The 17,831-nt window shown below is 47.1% G+C and overlaps 1 pseudogene; it reads right to left on the bottom strand.

The window, feature by feature from the left end:
- Positions 1–12,121: 12,121 nt before the first annotated feature.
- Positions 12,122–16,565, bottom strand: LOC136335499 (dehydrogenase/reductase SDR family member 2, mitochondrial-like; annotated as a pseudogene).
- Positions 16,566–17,831: the final 1,266 nt, after the last annotated feature.

Here is a 17,831-nt window from a genome sequence, read left to right as displayed (position 1 = left end):
CTCTCAGGAAGATTTACCTGTTGGCCCAGACTCGCTGTAAAGAAAGTGATGGTGTTGTCACGCTGACCTCCAGAGACACAGACTGTGCTCAGTAGAGCTTCAGAGTGACCAAGTACAACACTCAAACCCCTGGAGAAATTCTCCCCCACAGAATGCAGCTCTGTAGGGAAGGAATCCTTGAGACACAACTTACATTGACAGCTAATAGGACAGGCAGAATGACATCAATAGGTATGGTGGCCAGCCTCCAAGATGGTCACAAGGACCCTGCCTCTTGACATCACACCCTTCTCTCCTTTCACATGTACCATCGTTGATCTGTGTGACCAATAGCAGATGGCAGGAGCTATGGAATGCCACTTCCCTGGCTAAGTGATAAAGGACATCACAGGTTCTTGCTCCCTCTGCTCACTTGCTCAGGGGGAAGCCAGATGCCATGTCTTGAGCAGTCTATGGAGAAGCCTACCTGGTGAAGCACTGAGGTTTCCTGATAACAGCCTGAGAGAACTGAGGCTCACCATGTGCATGAACCCTCTTGGTAGGGGATCCCCCAGCCCCAGTCAAGCCTTCAGATGACTGAAGTCCTGGCCAACATTTAGACTGCAACCTCATGGAAGAGCCAAAACTTCCCAACGAAACCAGACCTGAAATCCTGACCCCCAGAAATTGTATGATGTCAACCGTGTTTGTTGTTTTAAGCCACGATAACAATGACATAACATTCTTTTAGCACAATTACAAACAAATAGCATAAGTCTTACATTGTAAATATGGGAAAAACTTAAATGCATGGAAAGCTAATGATTAATAATACTAAGATATATTCAGTATGATGGTGGAGAAAGTATATTATCCAAGAGCTATACTGGGAGGACCTATACGATTTCTTTGGAGAACGTTGATACCTTCCCAGTCCGTCATCTCCAGGGAGACGACAGGACACTACTCTCCAATATGAACCTATTGAGAGGCGCTTCCAGGGCCCACTGGAGAGCTCAGTGTGTGTTCTCTGCAGCTGGAGGGGGATCCTCCCCTGCCTATGTCAGGCCTGAGAAAGCTGACGCTGCCTGTGGCCACAGGACAGGGACTGCTTCTCCAGGGTTTGCTGGAGGGGTTGAGGGTTTTCCACGGAACAAGTGTTTGCCACTCAGCAGAGGGGAAGCTGGGCTGGAGCCATTTTAAGTTCTTCCTGAGAGGACCACATGGAGCAGGAAGAGGCTCTGTTAGTATATTGTGGACCACCAGACAAGGGCTGGGTGGGCTGGGGAGCAGCAGCCAGAAGAACAGAAGCCAGAGCGGGGTGGGAGAGCAAGAGGAGGGGAAGGAGGAGCAGTCTTAATCTATGAAGGAAGGGTCAAGTGTTATTGTATTGGTTGGACATTTCTTTTTTGCTTGTTTTGAGGGGTTTTGAGCATATAAGAAGGTGTCTATCACCTAGATTTAGTGATTGTTAATATTTATATATTTGATACATCATGTTTGTCCTAAGGTACTTTGGGATATACAGCAGACAGCTGGCCTTTCACCTTTCTGGGTATTTCAAACAGCCTCTTCAGGGAACAGGGATGTTTTATAAAATGCCACAGCAACACTGTCACATCAAGTGGGATTAATGGTGACTCCTCGGAGTGCCCTGGTACCTGATACTGACATCGTTTCCCTGTCTCCAAGATGACATATATACATATATATGTTTGTTCATGCCCAGAAAGATAAACTGGAAATATTTAACTTCTAAATTGAGGCTTTTGCTTGTGACGCAAAGTGACATAAAACTGGTTCCCAAGGAATGAGCAGAATTCTGTTCAGAACAGAGAAATATTAACCCTGCTGAGTAAATCTGAAAGAAAAGACAGAAAACAAGGGAGGAGATGTGTATTTTCATAATTTAAAAACGTATACATTTTGTGAAGGTGACAGACACTGGAAAGATGCTGCTCTAAATTTATTCACATCTTCGTAACCCAGACATTTAAGCACTGCATAGGAATCTCTCACAGTGCTGAAGTGCATGTCAGTTTTATGAACACTGCTGGATGAGGTGCAGTCTCTACCTAAATGTTAAAAGCACACATTCTTTGATCCAGCCGTCTCTTGCCTAGGAATTCATTCTGCACCTGCCCTTGCCATGTGAAATGAATAAGTAAAAGGATAGATATGCCTTGCAGCATTGTTTGTAATAGAGAAGATTGAAAACATTATTAAAAGTCCAACAGTGAGGAAATAGTTTTTTATACATTTATGTAAACATATTTATGATGTATATATTATTGTATGTTATATACAATATGTATTATATATTATATAGTTGGTATATATTAGTATGTGTCATACATGTGGTATATGTTATTATATTATATATTTTATGTGATATATAATAAATATTATATAATATGTGTTTATATATTGTATGTGGTATATATCATATTATATATTACATATGTGCTATATATTACATACCTTCTATATGTAATTAACGTGTGTCTTGAAGGGGGACACTGGCATGAACATGTGCTTAGAAAGTCTCTGGGATGCTGCACAGAGACTGCGACAGTGGGGACCACTTGGGTGGTGGGAAGTGAGGAACAAGAGGTGTATGATATATATGCGGTATAATATTTCACAACAGGAATACTATAGAATGCTCTAGGCCAGCTGAAACAATGAAGCTCTATGAACAGACAGACTGTTACAGGAAACAGCAAGTGCAGAACTAGGTGCCAGTACCTGTTCTGGTGCCATATCGCTGCTTGCTCTCCTTACTGCCCTCCCTCTCTTGGCCCACTCTCTGCCCCAGAGTGACCTCTGTAAACTACAACACACTGTCTTGTTCTCTGGCTCAGAGCACAGAGGAAGAGTGGAGGGTAAGGAGTGGCAGTTTATGCCCTGCTTCCTCCCAGGGATGCCCCAGCAGGCTGCTGGTCACACAAAGTCACTGTGCCGTCTCACTACCTGTCATGGATCCTGGTTGTTGCACTATCCCTGTGCTTTCCTGTCCTGCCCACACTTCCGTAAACAGTCCATTCAGAAAACCTGACCCACGTGACTCACTGTCTGAGGGCCATCTGTCCTGACTCTGACTGACACAGTATGTTAACACATAAGTAAAGACGTGTGTCTTGAAGGGGGACACTGGCATGAACGTGTGCTTAGAAAGTCTCTGGGATGCTGCAGAGACTGCGACAGTGGGGACCACTTGGGTGGTGGGAAGTGAGGAGCAAGAGGAAGGGTGCTCACTTTGACTACACATTTTTTATTCCTTTGAATTTTGTCCTAGATGCACGTATTATTGAAAGAAAATAAAATTTCATTTAATGCTTTAGAAAATAATAAAGACAAATATCGCAGCAGGAGCTGGTGCCTGAAGGCTGCCCGTGCGACTGACCGACTGACCGGATCCCTCCATCCCAGCAGCAGCTGCCGCTTCTGACAGGTGCTCAGGCTCAGCACCTGAACAAAGAACAAACAGCACAATTAACAAGCTTCTAGTACTATACACTACGGAAAAAAGGTGTAACATTTTGAAAAACAAATTGGGTGCATTAAGTTTTAGACCATTTTTTGATACTCATTGGCAGGCAAGGGCTTCATATTAATAGCAAAAAATTGCTATTCCATCAGCATTTGTCTGGCCACACCCTGTTCCTCCACTGTGGAGGTCAGAGGACAGGGCTACGGTCTGCATGACATTTTTACATAGGCCTACCTCTTAGTCCCTCTTTGAAATGCTTGCACCCTCTGGAGCTCAAACCCGCCTTGGGCTGTTGAGACACAGACACAGCAGGGAGTCTGGCTGGGAGACCACACATAAGGGCCCAGTCACCCTCCTCTAGGCTTGGCTTCTCTCCTGCTCCTCAACCATGGCCAGCCCATTACTTAGCAATGTCTCTGTTTTTATCATGCTCATTATACTGCTGTGCTCCTCATTTTCATCTCATCATTGATGGTACGGTCATCCGGAGGCTTTTGTGGCCAGAGACAGGGAGGAAGACTGCGGCTCACGCACAGCCAATCCATCATCTGACAACAAACTCTCTCTCCCACTTGTAGATCGGTCGTCCTGGGTCTTCCACCTTCCTGGAGTGTCTGGCTCAGTCACAGTTCCTTGCATTGAGCCTTCCCTGCTTCAACAGAAAGGAATAAAATGTGTATATTTCATAGATAGATATATAATTAATAGAGAAAACAGAACATCTACACGAATTGTCTGTGTGTCTTTCCGGGGAGAAAAATGTCTCCAGATAACTGACTGCAGTACTAGAAGCATATGGAATAAAACACTCCTGCCCAAAAGAACACTTGTCGCTGCTATTTCCCCAGCTAATGTGACACAGGGACTGTGGCTGGATGTCCTCAAAGCACATTTGCCTGAAGTCCTCAGTACTTTCATCCCAGATTCCACCATACTAACTTGAAGCCGCAACTCAAGGAGATGGTCACAGGGAAAAGAGTTGGGGGGAAGGGAGGTGCTGCTTTAGAAGAAGTGATGTTCTTGCTTCTGTCATCATCTGGTTTCCATGTGAGGGTCCTGCCCCTCCCTCCTCACACTCGGCTCTCCTAGGGCAGACACAGAGGACCCATGCCCCGACCCTCACTCCTGTGTCTTTCCCCATGTACATCTCTCTACTGGAGCGGCTCCTTCCCTTCCTGTGAAACCTCCATCTCAAATGTCACTTCCTTAGTGACCGCTTCCTGGCCCTGACCCTATACCCCTCTGGCGAAGTTAAATATGATTTCCTCAGAAGTCCCATGGCACTTTGTTCTGGGATTGTTATAGGGGGTTGTCCACTGACTGTCCCCCAGTGCTTTGATACCACTGGGTGTCTGATGCACAGAACATAGCTTAGTGGAACAGACTAAATCCAAGTTGATAATTGGAGACAGTTATGTAAGCAACTAATAATGGATGATTCACTTTGTGCCAGGCACTGTGTTAAAAACTTTCCACTTAATCCTCATCACAGCTCAAGAGGTAGTGCTATTATTTCCCATCCTAGAGAGGAGACTAGATGAGGGTAAGTAACTGACTCATGGACATATGGGTAGAAACTGATAAAAAATTGGACTTCTTTCCAAGTCTTCTAATTCCACAGTACTTAATCACTTCTTAAATTATTATTTTTTTATTTTTTTTTTGTATTTTTCCGAAGCTGGAAACGGGGAGAGACAGAGATACTCCCGCATGCGCCCGACCGGGATCCACCCGGCACGCCCATCAGGGGGCGATGCTTTGCCCCTCCGGGGCGTCGCTCTGCCTCGACCAGAGCCACTCCAGCGCCTGGGGCAGAGGCCAAGGAGCCATCCCCAGCGCCCGGGCCATCTTTGCTCCAATGGAGTCTCGCTGCGAAAGGGGAAGAGAGAGACAGAGAGGAAGGAGAGGGGGAGGGGTGGAGAAGCAGATGGGCACTTCTCCTGTGTGCCCTGGCCGGGAATCGAACCCCGGGACCCCTGCACGCCAGGTGGATGCTCTACCACTGAGCAAACCGGCCAGGGCCACTTCTTAAACTTTTAAATTGAAAAATAATGCCTGCATATCATGAGGAATAAAAAGAATCCAAACTACATTAAGGGATTAAAAAGTAAGTAACCAGGCCCTGGCCGGTTTGCTCAGTGGTAGAGCGTCGGTCTGGCGTGCAGAAGTCCTGGGTTCGATTCCCGGCCAGGGCACACAGGAGAAGCACCCATCTGCTTCTCCACCCCTCCCCCTCTCCTTCCTCTCTGTCTCTCTCTTCCCCTCCCGCAGCAAGACTCCATTGGAGCAAAGATGGCCCAGGCGCTGGGGATGGCTCTTTGGCCTCTGCCCCAGGCGCTAGAGTGGCTCTGGTCGCGACAGAGCGACCCCCCGGAGGGGCAAAGCATCGCCCCTGGTGGGCGTGCTGGATGGATTCCGGTCGGGCGCATGCGGGAGTCTGTCTGTCTCTCCCCGTTTCCAGCTTCAGAAAAAAAAAAAAAAAGTAAGTAACCACCCTATCCACATCAGCAATCCCTTTCGCAGCACCAACTACTATTGTCAACTTCCTTTGTCCTTCTAGTCATTCTATGCATATACCCCTCTATAGATTTGTTTTTACTATACATGCAATGGCACACTCTACTCATTGTTCTATATCTTGCTTTTTTCCCATGTAACTTATATTTGGAGACAGTTCATTATCATTAGTTGCAGACCTATATCCTATCTTTTTAAAAGATAAACGTGCCTGACCTGTGGTGGCACAGTGGATAAAGCGTCGACCTGGAATGCTGAGGTTGCCAGTTCAAAACCCTGGGCCTGCCTGGTCAAGGCATATATGGGAGTTGATGCTTCTTGCTCCTCCCCCCTTTCTTTCTCTCTCTCTCTCTCTTCTCTAAAATGAATAAATAAAAATTAAAATAAATAATAAAATAAAAGATAAACAATATTCCATAACTGGATATGCTATAACTTATTTAATCATCCCCCACTAATGGCCATTTCTTCTTTTATTATTTTTAAATTTCACTTTATTTAGAAAATTAACTTTAACAGGGTAACACTGATCAATAAGAGTACATAGATTTCTGATGAACACTTCCATAGTATTTGATTGACCTGTTGATTATGTTGTATACTCATCACCCAAAGTCAAATCATTTTCCGACACCTTATATTGTCCCTCTTTATACACTTAACCCCAACACCCCATTCACTCAAGTCCCCTTCTCCCTCCCATACACTCTCTTCCTGTGGTAACCCCTTCACTTTATGTTCATAAGTCTCAGTTTTATATCCCACCTATGTGTGAAATCCTGCAGTTCTTAGCTTTTTCTGATTTACTTATTGCACTCAGTATAATGTTCTCAAGATCCATCCATGTTGTCAAAGATGTCACTATGTCATTGTTTCTTATGCCTGAGTAGTATTCCATTGTGTGTGTGTGTGTGTGTGTGTGTGTGTGTGTGTGTGTGTGTGTATATATATATATATATATATATATCACATCTTCTTTATCCAATTCTCTATCGAGGGACAGTTTGGTTGTTTCCATGTTTTGGCCACCGTGAATAATGAATAATGCATATGAACATGGGGTGCATGTGTCTTTATGTATCAATGTTTTTGAGTTTTGGGGATAGATGCCCAGTAGAGGGATTGCTGGGTCATATGGTGATTCTATTCTTAATTTTTTGAGGAACTACCATACTTTCTTCCATTGTACTAATTTGCATTCCCACCAGCAGTGAATAAGGGTTCCTTTTTCTCCACAGCCTTTCCAACACTTGTTTTTACCTATGTTGTTGATAATAGCTAATCTAACAGGTGTGAGGTAGTATCTCATTGTAGTTTTAATTTGCATTTCTTGAATAGCTAGTGAAGAGGAGCATCTTTTTATATATCTGTTGACCTCTTGGGAGAAGTATCTGTTTGGTGTCTCTTCCCATTTTTTTTTCTCTTCCCATTTTTTAATTGAATACTTCCTTGTTTGATGCTGGGCTTTGTGAGTTTTTATATATTTTGGGTATTAACCCCTTATCAGAGCTATTGTTTGCAAATATCATCTCCCATTTAGTTGGCTGCCTATTTGCTTTGTTGTCAGTTTCTTTTACTGTGCAGAAGCTTTTTAGTTTGATATAGTTCCATTCATTTTCCACTTCTTCTTTTCAAACAGTGCTATGGTGTTCTTGGGGTATATTCCTAAAAGTAGATTCTATTTTTTGTAAGACTTTGAGAAGGATAGGTACCAAATGTTCTTTGAATGTTTGGTAGAATTCACTAGTGTAGCCATGTGAGTCTGGACTTTTGTTTTGGGGCAGGTTTTGGATAGCTGTTTGTATTTCCTCCCTGTTTATGGGTCAGTTTAGATTATGGGAACAGCTGCCCCCAAGAAAGGTGATGGGCATGTTTCACCCACTTTTGGAAAAAGCTAGAGACCAGGTGTCCTGGGAAGAAACTAGGAAAATGGCAGGAAAAACATAGCCTCCATGACAAGCAAGCGGGCTTGGATCCTACAACTCCTCAGGGGGCCACACCTCCCCACCCTTACGTCAGTTCTTAACCCTCAACAAGTGAAGCAAGGCAGGAAGGGCACTGAGCATTTTTGAAATTTTGCAATGAAGTGAACTGATAAGATTTAGGAGGGTGGGGAAATGAAGCGTTAAGGAGAAATCCAGAATGGTTCCATCTGATGTGGGCTGCTGGGGTCTGTTGTGAAACTGGGTGGAGGGGTGATGGTACCTTTTTCTTGACATCCCATACTCCCTCCTTCTGTTTAGTAAAAGGAACTCTTCAGATGTGGGCTAGCTGTGCTCTCAGTAAGGTGTTTAATTAACCAAGGGGACCACTTGCTTTAGATGGAAGAATAGATATCTTGGTAAAATCTGACCCATGACATTTAATACCCAAAATGCCTTGTGCTCTGGTGAGGTTACTGCTGAGGTATTCAAACACTAAACCTCAAGGACTCACATGTCAGCCCCACACCTGAGTGCTTCAGGTCACCAAGCACCCATTATTACCACCTTTGTCTTCTGTCAATTGTCTCACTCAGGTCACCAGAAGTGGGACAAACAGAGAAACTGAATTCCGCCCCTCACATTCCATCCTCACATTCTAAAACTGTCCTGACTTTTACTTTAAAAAGAACGAGAGTAGTTATTAAATTAATAAGTAAATTTTATGGTACTATTACCTTGAAAATACAATGATACCTTGAGAAACGAATTTAATTTGTTCTGTAACCGAGCTCTTAAGTAAGTCAACTCGTATACCAAACTGGCGATACTGGACCTGTGCGCCAATGCGCCAACTAGCAGCAGCTTCCCAAATCAGGACTCATATCTCAGAATTTCACTCAGATCTCGAACAAAAATACGGACCGAGTCGCAGCTCATATCTTTAAAAATTCATATGTTGGTCTCGTATCTCAAGGTACCACTTTGGTCTGTTTTTCAACAAGTAGATACCCGTTTGTTGAAAGATCCCAGCTCTTGTCATGTGATGAGTTTGTTAAGAGTTTCCTGATCTTTCTTACTAGCCTTCCCATCCATTCAAATCTCTGGTTTCTCCAGGGGAACCCCATGGAACAGCCATGTGGGCCATTCAAATCCTTAACCAGAGCTTTGAGATTTGGCAGCTTGAAAGCCTGCAGTGATAATTTCTGAAGGCTTATCACCTGGGGGAAATAGACTCATTGTCATTTTTGGAAGAGGAGAGATTGCTTTTCTCCTAGGGCCTCACAGGAACAATGAGTTGAGTTTTTTCCTATAAACATACTTGAGATCATGGACTGTTACTTCCTGTGAGCCTTGTAGGGCAGTGGTCCCCAACCTTTTTTGGGTCACGGACCGGTTTAATGTCAGAAAATATTTTCACGGACCAGCCTTTAGGGTGGGACGGATAAATGTATCACATGACCGAGACAAGCGTCAAGAGTACGTCTTAGACAGATGTAACAGAGGGAATCTAGTCATTTTTAAAAAATAAAACATCGTTCAGACTTAAATATAAATAAAATGGAAATAATGTAAGTTATTTATTCTTTCTCTGTGGACCGGTACCAAATGGCCCACGGACCGGTACCGGTCCACGGCCTGGAGGTTGGGGACCACTGTTGTTATAGAGGACATTTCGGTGTCCTGACTCACAGCCTCTTGCCGTCATCCTGATGGCTGACCTGGCTGGGTGAGACCTTCCTGAGAGCTCTGACTCATTGCAGAGTGGACAGCATCTTCCTCTTTGACTGGAAGTGTGGAGAGTTAATCATCACCAGGAGTACCCTCAATAGATGGGACATGAGAGCACACGGATCAATGCCACCCTTATGGAGGACACTTTAAGTCTGAGAGGCATTCCATACTCACCTTGGGCGATGTTGCATGTACTGGCTCCTGCCCTGTGCACCCCTATATTTCTTTCCCTGCTCCCCTCTCCCTCCCTTGCTTGTGTCACCTTGCATCTCCTGTCCAAAAGCTCTTGTCTTAGTCTCCACTTTCAAGAGAAACCAAATTAAGACAGACCTGCCAGAGAACTGGGCTGATGGAGCCCCAGCTACCACTTTGTCATGAAGGGTGGTTGTGACAGATGTGACAAACCTCAACCTTGCTTCTTACAAGTTACATATATGTAGACTAATTTCCCTGGAGCATGAAGAAATTAAAAACCATCAAGAGTCCCTGATAAAATGATCAGCAAAGGGATCATTTACTCACCAGGATTCATAAGAACCTTACTATATAGGGGCAGCATCTTTTGGTCTCTAAAGGCCAAAGGGACAGAAACTCTAAATGTGAGTCTGGCCACCCAGGGCCCACAAAACAGTCCCACCCTGCTCAGCTCTTTCAGCCCCACCATTACCTCCACACAGGGCCCCAGCGTGCCTGTAAAGAGGCCAGAGGGCGCACTAGTGCCTGTAAGCTGGTTCTGTTTATTCCTTTTCTCCATTTCCATTCCATTCCCAATCTTTCATTTATTCTGTTAAGCAACTAATGTTTACCCAGAGTTAACTGGCCAACAGGCTATTTGCTTCAGATGGAAGTGCTGTTTATCTTCTTGGTGAAATCTGACCAGGATCTTTACTGGTGAAGTCAATGGTGAATAAACACAGCCTTGGGCATTTGCCCATTTTTGTCCTCACCTCACCGCACAGAACCAGCTTCCATGAAACCTCACGTTTGACTCTTCAGCCCAGCTGCACTGCTTCAGGCTCCCCTGGGACAGCCCCTCCTGCTCTGAGGCTGCACAGGACCCTCCACCCTGACACCACCCCTCAAGCTGCCCTCCTGCCAGTGAGCCTGTCCCCTCAAGTGAGAGCAGGGCAGAGGCAGCTGGAGATCTTAATGCAGAAGTGAGTAGTACTGCAGTGTGCTGGGACAAGGGACCCACACCAGAGTGTCTGGAACAATCAATCAAATACAAACTGGTTAGAGTGCTAGAGCTTGTGGCACTTTTTATTCCTAGGGTCATAATATCCAAACAATGTGGAGCACCTCAGGGGTGATAAGGCAGAGAACCTTCAGGTTGCAATACCATCACCCCTGTTTTTGATTATCCTCACCTGCAGCCATCACTGGATGCCCTGGAATTCCCCACTACCCTGACACTTCTGTCCATATCTTTCACAGGAGATGAGAGATGAAAGGGTTAACTTGAAATGTATAAATATAGACAAAGTGGTCACAGGTGCAGCCAGATATGCCAAGTCCCAGGCCTGCTCACCCTCCCACAACTGTATAAACTAAACAGCCACACTCCCTGCCTGCCTCGCTACAGGGCCCCATCTCTTCCTCCCCATCCCTTCTAGCACTCAAATTCCCCCAAGCCAACAGAAACTCTCTGAGGTGCCAAACTTGGAGATTTTTTTAGTTTGATTTCCTTTTTGTTATTTATTACTATCAGCTCAGGAGGAATCTTCTCAGTACCACCCAAGGGCTTCTGGGATCCGTGTGAATCCTGAGGTTATTTATCCTGAGGAAGCACTTGTGTCCAGCTATTCACAATCCACTGACCAAGGCTGGAAATTTGACCTGAGAAAGCCTCTGGGGGGCGTAAGAGGAGGGAGACTGATATATATAGTTCAACCCTTGCAGGGAAGCAGGGTGACATCACAGGACTGAGCCTTTCACCTGTGGAATCTGACGCCGTGTCCAGGTAGACAGTATCAGGATTGAGTTGAACTGTTGGACATGTAGCTGGTGTCAGGGCAGCGACAGGTGGGACAGCCGAGGCCTAGCCGAGGCCGCATTAGCCTTGGTTCTATCCTTATCAAGAGTTTCCAGACTTGAGGATAAATTTGACTTTATTTTAGGGGAAAAATGTGTAAAGCATAGAGGACTGAAAGGATCCAGGATCCTTCAGGGACCTAAGCCTCTAGTCCTGTCCCTTATGATTCCTCCAAAGCACCAGCGCTATGAACTCCTTCAGTGCCACAGCCTCCCCACAAAAACCAGTATGATAGTGGAGCCCACAGCAGCCACACCTATTAGTGTCACGCAGAGGGTCCCAAGGATGAGACTATCTGGGGTTCTTCCTCAAGCCTGGCATGAGCAAGCCTCCAAATTGCTAGTCTATAGATCTCTGTCCCCAGACCTTAATAATCAACTACCTAGCCCACCCACCCTCAGGCTCCTAGGCCCAGACCCACAGCTCCGTGGCCCTCCAATGCTGTCACAGCCGACAGAAGAAGCCAGCCACCACGATGCTCTCGCCGGTGATGTAGCCAGCATCTGGAAAGCATAAGAAGGACACGACTCCTGCACATTCTTCAGCCTTCCCCAGCCTGGACAGAAGGAGGGAGGACAGAACACAACATCAGTGACCTCAGACTCTTGTTCTGCTGCTCTGAGGCTCACAAGCTACAGCGGGGAGCGGGCTTCATGGAGGGACAGGGTAGATTCAGCAGGGCAACTTGCACCCTACAAGGCTGTATAGAGCCCAGACATCAGCACAAGGAATGGCCCATAGAAGGGAGACGTCTGTGGCTGAGATAGATTCAGCCACCCCTCCCCTACTGTACCCAGACCACCAAAGCCCCAAACCCCACTTGCCTCTGGAGCTCATGCTTGTCTTTTAATTTCTTCCACAAAGACTCGTCCTGAAGCAACTGGGCAAAGGGAAGAGGTGAGAGAGTCAGTGCTGAGAAAACAAGGAGATGGCAGGGACCAGAGGGGGTCACATGGCAGGGCTGCCTTTCTAGGTTTTGATGAGTTCAGAGGACCATGATGATCTCAGCTACAATACAAAGGTGCTGATGCCCTTTATCCCTTACTCTGGGAAGGGTTTTCACTGAGCCAGACTAGGGGACAGGGGACACGCTCCAGTGTTCACCACTTGGCTGAAGTGAGTGGATTAATCCTGGAACCAGGCAGTTCACCCAGATGCCCTTAGGAACCAGCTTTCATGCCAGTGTCACGGTGAGGCCCAGCAGGGCTGTCTTACTGACATTGTAGGCACCCAGCTCCTGAGATGGGATTAAGAGAGATTAGGAGGATATGGGATGTAGAGGCAAGTATCAGCTAGATTTCTCACCTACAGGGGATCAAACTGGGCCAAGCCCAGAGCTCAGACATACTCCCCAGCCAGGCATGAGAACAGATGCTGGGTCTGAGTGACACAATGGCAACATGTACCCATTCAGCCCAGGGCAGCTGGGGTTTTAGGGGGTCTGTCCAGGCACCTCCCCTGTGGGACTTTAGGGAAAACTCACCCCCTCCCAACCAGCACTCACCATGTGTGGTATATAAGCTGAAGTGGGGGAGACCAGGATGACAGAACACCCCCTGAGAAGAGACAGACAGACACAGGAAGGAGAGGAAGCTAATAACTCAACATTATTGAAAGCATTAGAATGCAGTCACTGAATAAACTGGCACCAGATGCCGCCTCTGGGGCACTGTCATCAGTGAGGTCAACTGTGTCCTGTGACTCTAAGGATGAGACTGCACATCTGTAACTGACCAGGCCTGTCCATTGTCTTCTCCACTCATCCCAAGCCCCTCATCCCCTTGGATGTGGGCAGGGAAGAGTTTTAATAGAGTGCTGCTGAGGCCCACTTGATGACTGGTTTCCAGTGTAGGGGTGACCTCCCAGGACTACAAGAAGTGGCTCCACTGTTTAAAGGGGGACCAGTATGAAGTCCCCAAGAAGAAGAAATTGAGGATTAGTCTCAAAACAGAGACCCACCCAGAGGACAATTGACCTAAGCACCACGTGTGTCAGTTCCAAGGACGATGGGCTGAGGTGAAACCCCTCCCAGACTCAGGAACCAAACGTAAGCCAACAAACAGGTGCGAGTCCCACCCTTGCTGAGGGAAACGGCCCAATTAGCAAGGAAGAAAGCATAGCTCTGTGTGCCATGACATCTGGAGTAGGGACCATGAACCTGAAGAGATGGCACGCTGAGTGCCCCTGAGAAGGGGTGGAGGAGACAGAAGCAGGGAGAAGGTACATGGCAGGTTTCCTAACCTGCTGGACAGAATGGGGTCTGTCTGGGGTGGTGCTCACTCTGACCCAAAGATAAGATGGATGAACTGACCTGTGGTGGTGCAGTTGATAAAAGAATTTGACTGGGAATGTTGAGGTTGCCGGTTCATGACCCTGGGCCTGCCTGGTCAAGGCATGTGTGGGAGTTGGTGCTTACTGCTCGTCCCTCCTTCTCTCTCTCTCTCTCTCTCTCTCTCTATCTCTCTCTCTCTCTCTCCTCTCTAAAATGAATAAATAAATGCTTAATAAATAAATAAATAAAAATATTACAAAGATAAGATGAATGAGAAGAAATTCCCCTCGTAGAACACCCAAAGAAAATTGCATTCTGGTAAAAGCCGAGCATCAGGTAAATTTAAACTCACTTTGTAACCATCTTCCCAAGTGGTGGCAAGTATAACTGGGGGGCAGATTCTTCCCTGCGGTGCAGAACTGCATGTGCAATAGCAAGTCCTTGCAGGGGAGGGGAGAGGCAGAGAAAGCAAGAACGCTGTGGTCAGGAGCACCCACCTTCAGGAGAAAAGATTTCAAACAGCTCTGAGAAAAAGAGTCATGAGCCATGAACTTAGACACTAACAGGGCAAATGACTCGGGGGTTAGGAGACTGTCAGCAATGAAACCCCAGCTATCCAAACAAATGGTCCTTCAGAGGCATTGAGGAAGCTGGACAGCCTGGAGGCTGCTGGCAGCAGCTGTGGGAGCTCAGGTTTCAGGTGTCCTGAGGATGGAGGGAAGGACACCTGCCAAGGGCAGAGAGCAGGAGGGGCGGCCTGGGAGCATGGCCACAGAGTGCAGGGAGCTGGGGAGGGCAGAAGCAAATGCCCTGGCCCAGAGCTTGGGGCAGAGGGTTCTGCTAACGATGACAGGAGGAACCTGACTCCATCTGTCCATCTGTCCATCAGAGGGACAGGGAACAAAACACAGGAGTGAATGGAACAGGAGTCGTGGGAGAGTAATGAAGCCCAAGATGGACCTCAAGGCAAACTCAAGGTCTCTCCTGGACCCTTGTACACCAGGTGGCGGGATTGTTAAGGTGACTCGTATGGAGTTGGAACATCTGAGCCCACGGTCAGGTGATAGTTGGGTCCAGGCTTGACAGGTTCATCTGAGGATAGTGAGGAGTCCTGGTGCAGGAAAGGCAGAGACTCTCAACAGCAAGCACGAGTCACTACAGAGGAGCACCACCATTCATATAAGTCCCGCAGAAGGGTGTAAGAACATAGATTGTTGACAGAGAGGGGACCTTACGATTTGTGAGACCTGCCAAGAACAGTGACTCCCACAGCTCTGTGCCCAGAGCCTGGACCATGCCTGCTGCACAGCAAGTCCTCACTAAATATTCGCTGGATGAATAAATGCGAAGGGTGGGAGGAGAAAAGAAAGAGTGTAAGAACTAGCTTTAAAAACACAAACCAGAGCCTGACCAGGCGGTGGCGCAGTGAATAGAGCATTGGACTGGGATGTGGAAGGACCCAGGTTCAAGACCCCAAGGTCGCCAGCTTGAGCACGGGCTCATCTGGCTTGAGCAAAAAGCTCACCAGCTTTGACCCAGGGTCACTGGCTCCAGCAAGGGGTTACTCAGTCTGCTGAAAGCCCGTGGTCAAGGCACATATGAGAAAGCAATCAAAAAGCTCACCAGCTTTGACCCAGGGTCACTGGCTCCAGCAAGGGGTTACTCAGTCTGCTGAAAGCCCGTGGTCAAGGCACATATGAGAAAGCAATCAACGAACAACTAAGGAGTCACAACGCTCAATGAAAAACTAATGATTGATGTTTCTCATCTCTCCATTCCTATCTGTCTATCTCTCTCTCTGCCTCTCTCTGACTCTCTCTGTCTCTGTAAAAAAAAAAAAAAAACAACCCACAAACCAGAAAGCAGCCGGGGTAAGAGGAGGAATGGTCAGGTTGCCCCAGTGCCTGTGCTTACAATAAAGTTGGGAGGGTGAGGAAGGGTCTTTGTGGGGGCAGAGCCTCTGGAGCCAACATCAGCCCCTCAGCCAGCTCCCAGCAGGCTCTCACCTTGTCCCAAACCTCCTTACTGTCCACCAGGGTGCCCTCCACCAGGGGGTTGACTGCAGCATTACACACCAGGAAGTCAACACCCCCACTGTGCTCCAGGGCCTAATGGGAAGGGTGACATGAAGGGGTGTGTGAGTGTGGCGATGGTCTGAGGGTAGCATCCCAGGGGCATGGCGCATTGAGCCAAAGCCGGCAGAGCGCATACTGTCTCAACCATGAATGGTGACAAGGCTCCTGTGAGAACCCAACCTGCTGAAGGGAAGTGCCCTGGACAGGCCAGGGGCAGGTTCTCTGTGTGAGGGCCTCGGGGGCTCGAGGTCTTCTGCAGGAATCCCTCTGAGGCTAGGCATGGGGAAATTCCTTTAGAACCCCCTCCACCGTAGTTCTCTCAGTGTGTGGGGGGAGGGCTGAAGGGGTGAGTGTCCTCTCATGAACAGGCTATTTTCCAGAGAGCCGGTGTCTGCTCAGGAAGACTGAGAACAATCAAGATCTCAGGACCTGTTCTAGGGCCTTCAGGCCCCTGCTCCTCCCAAGGCTGAACAGTGAGAAAAAAGTTCTGCGTGTTGCCCTCCCACTGTGCTTCCACACCTTGACCCCTCACCATAACCATGAGCCACTCTCAGTCCATGGTCATCCCCACATGGTACACAGTGCCCGTCAGGCTCAGCCCCACCCCCTGCAGCACTGTCACCGCCTTGGTTTCCAATTTGTGATTGTATCTAGCCTTCTCATCTGCCCAGGTAGGTTGGAAACCACTGGAGAACCAGGACAGCTGTTTTTTTGGTGCCCCCAAGGGCTGATGCTGGGTTGAAGCATTAGAGCAGTTTTTGATTCCCAGACTGGGATGGGATGATTCTTGGAGACATATCAGAAAGACACACAGTAAAAGGATGCTGCTGGACTGGTGTGTGTATGCAGAACACACTTATGTCTTAGATAATAGTGCTGACATGGATCACACCAGTGTTGTCCAGGAAAGCATGGAAGGAGGCTCAGGCTGGCTCCCTTTTGCTACCTCCTGGGTCTGTGCCCATAACCTCGCTTCTCACCGTGGTCACCAGCCGCTCCCGGTCCTCAGCCTTTACCACAATTCTCCTTCTATCCCACCCTGGATATCAACAAGGCTGTGTCTTATTCTATAGTTGTGATAGGGTGTCAAGGAACTGCAAAACTGTTGATACTGGTATTTCAAAAAGAAAAGCCAGGCCCCCTTTACCCCTACCTTCTGAGGAGAAAAAAACCCAAGAGAAAGAGATTGAAGGGGCAAAAGTTGGTTAGTAGTTAATCATAATTTAACTACAGTTCTCTGGAAAGACTGAGGCCTCTACTTGCTAGACCAAGCAAAGAAGGTAGAACTTATCTTCCCCTCCTGAAGAGCCTTTAGGAGACAATGTTTACATATCTTAATTAAAAATTCCTATAACTCTTCCTCCCCTCCTGGAGTCATAAGAGTGATGTGTACCTTTAGACAAAGGGATCACGAGCCCACTCCCCTTGCTTGAAAAACCTGCATTCTATAACATTTTATATGCTTTCTAATATCATCCCTTTTGAAATTCTTTAGCCTGACCAGGCTGTGGTGCAGTGGATAGAGCATCAGACTGGGATGTGGAGGACCCAGGTTCGAGACCCCAAGGTCGCCAGCTTGAGCGCGGACTCATCTGGTTTGAGCAAAGGTCACTAGCTTGGACCCAAGGTCGCTGGCTTGAGCAAGGGGTTACTCGGTCTGCTGAAGGCCCACGGTCAAGGCACATATGACAAAGCAATCAATGAACAACTAAGGTGTCGCAATAAAAAACTGATGATTGATGCTTCTCATCTCTCTCCATTCCTGTCTGTCCCTATCTGTTCCTATCTCTGACTCTCTCTCTGTAAA

The sequence above is a fragment of the Saccopteryx bilineata genome, chromosome 4, assembly GCF_036850765.1.
Source record: "Saccopteryx bilineata isolate mSacBil1 chromosome 4, mSacBil1_pri_phased_curated, whole genome shotgun sequence".
Lineage (NCBI taxonomy): Eukaryota > Metazoa > Chordata > Mammalia > Chiroptera > Emballonuridae > Saccopteryx > Saccopteryx bilineata.
Note: the sequence above shows the minus strand (reverse complement) of the source record. Positions and strands in the feature narration are given on the sequence as shown.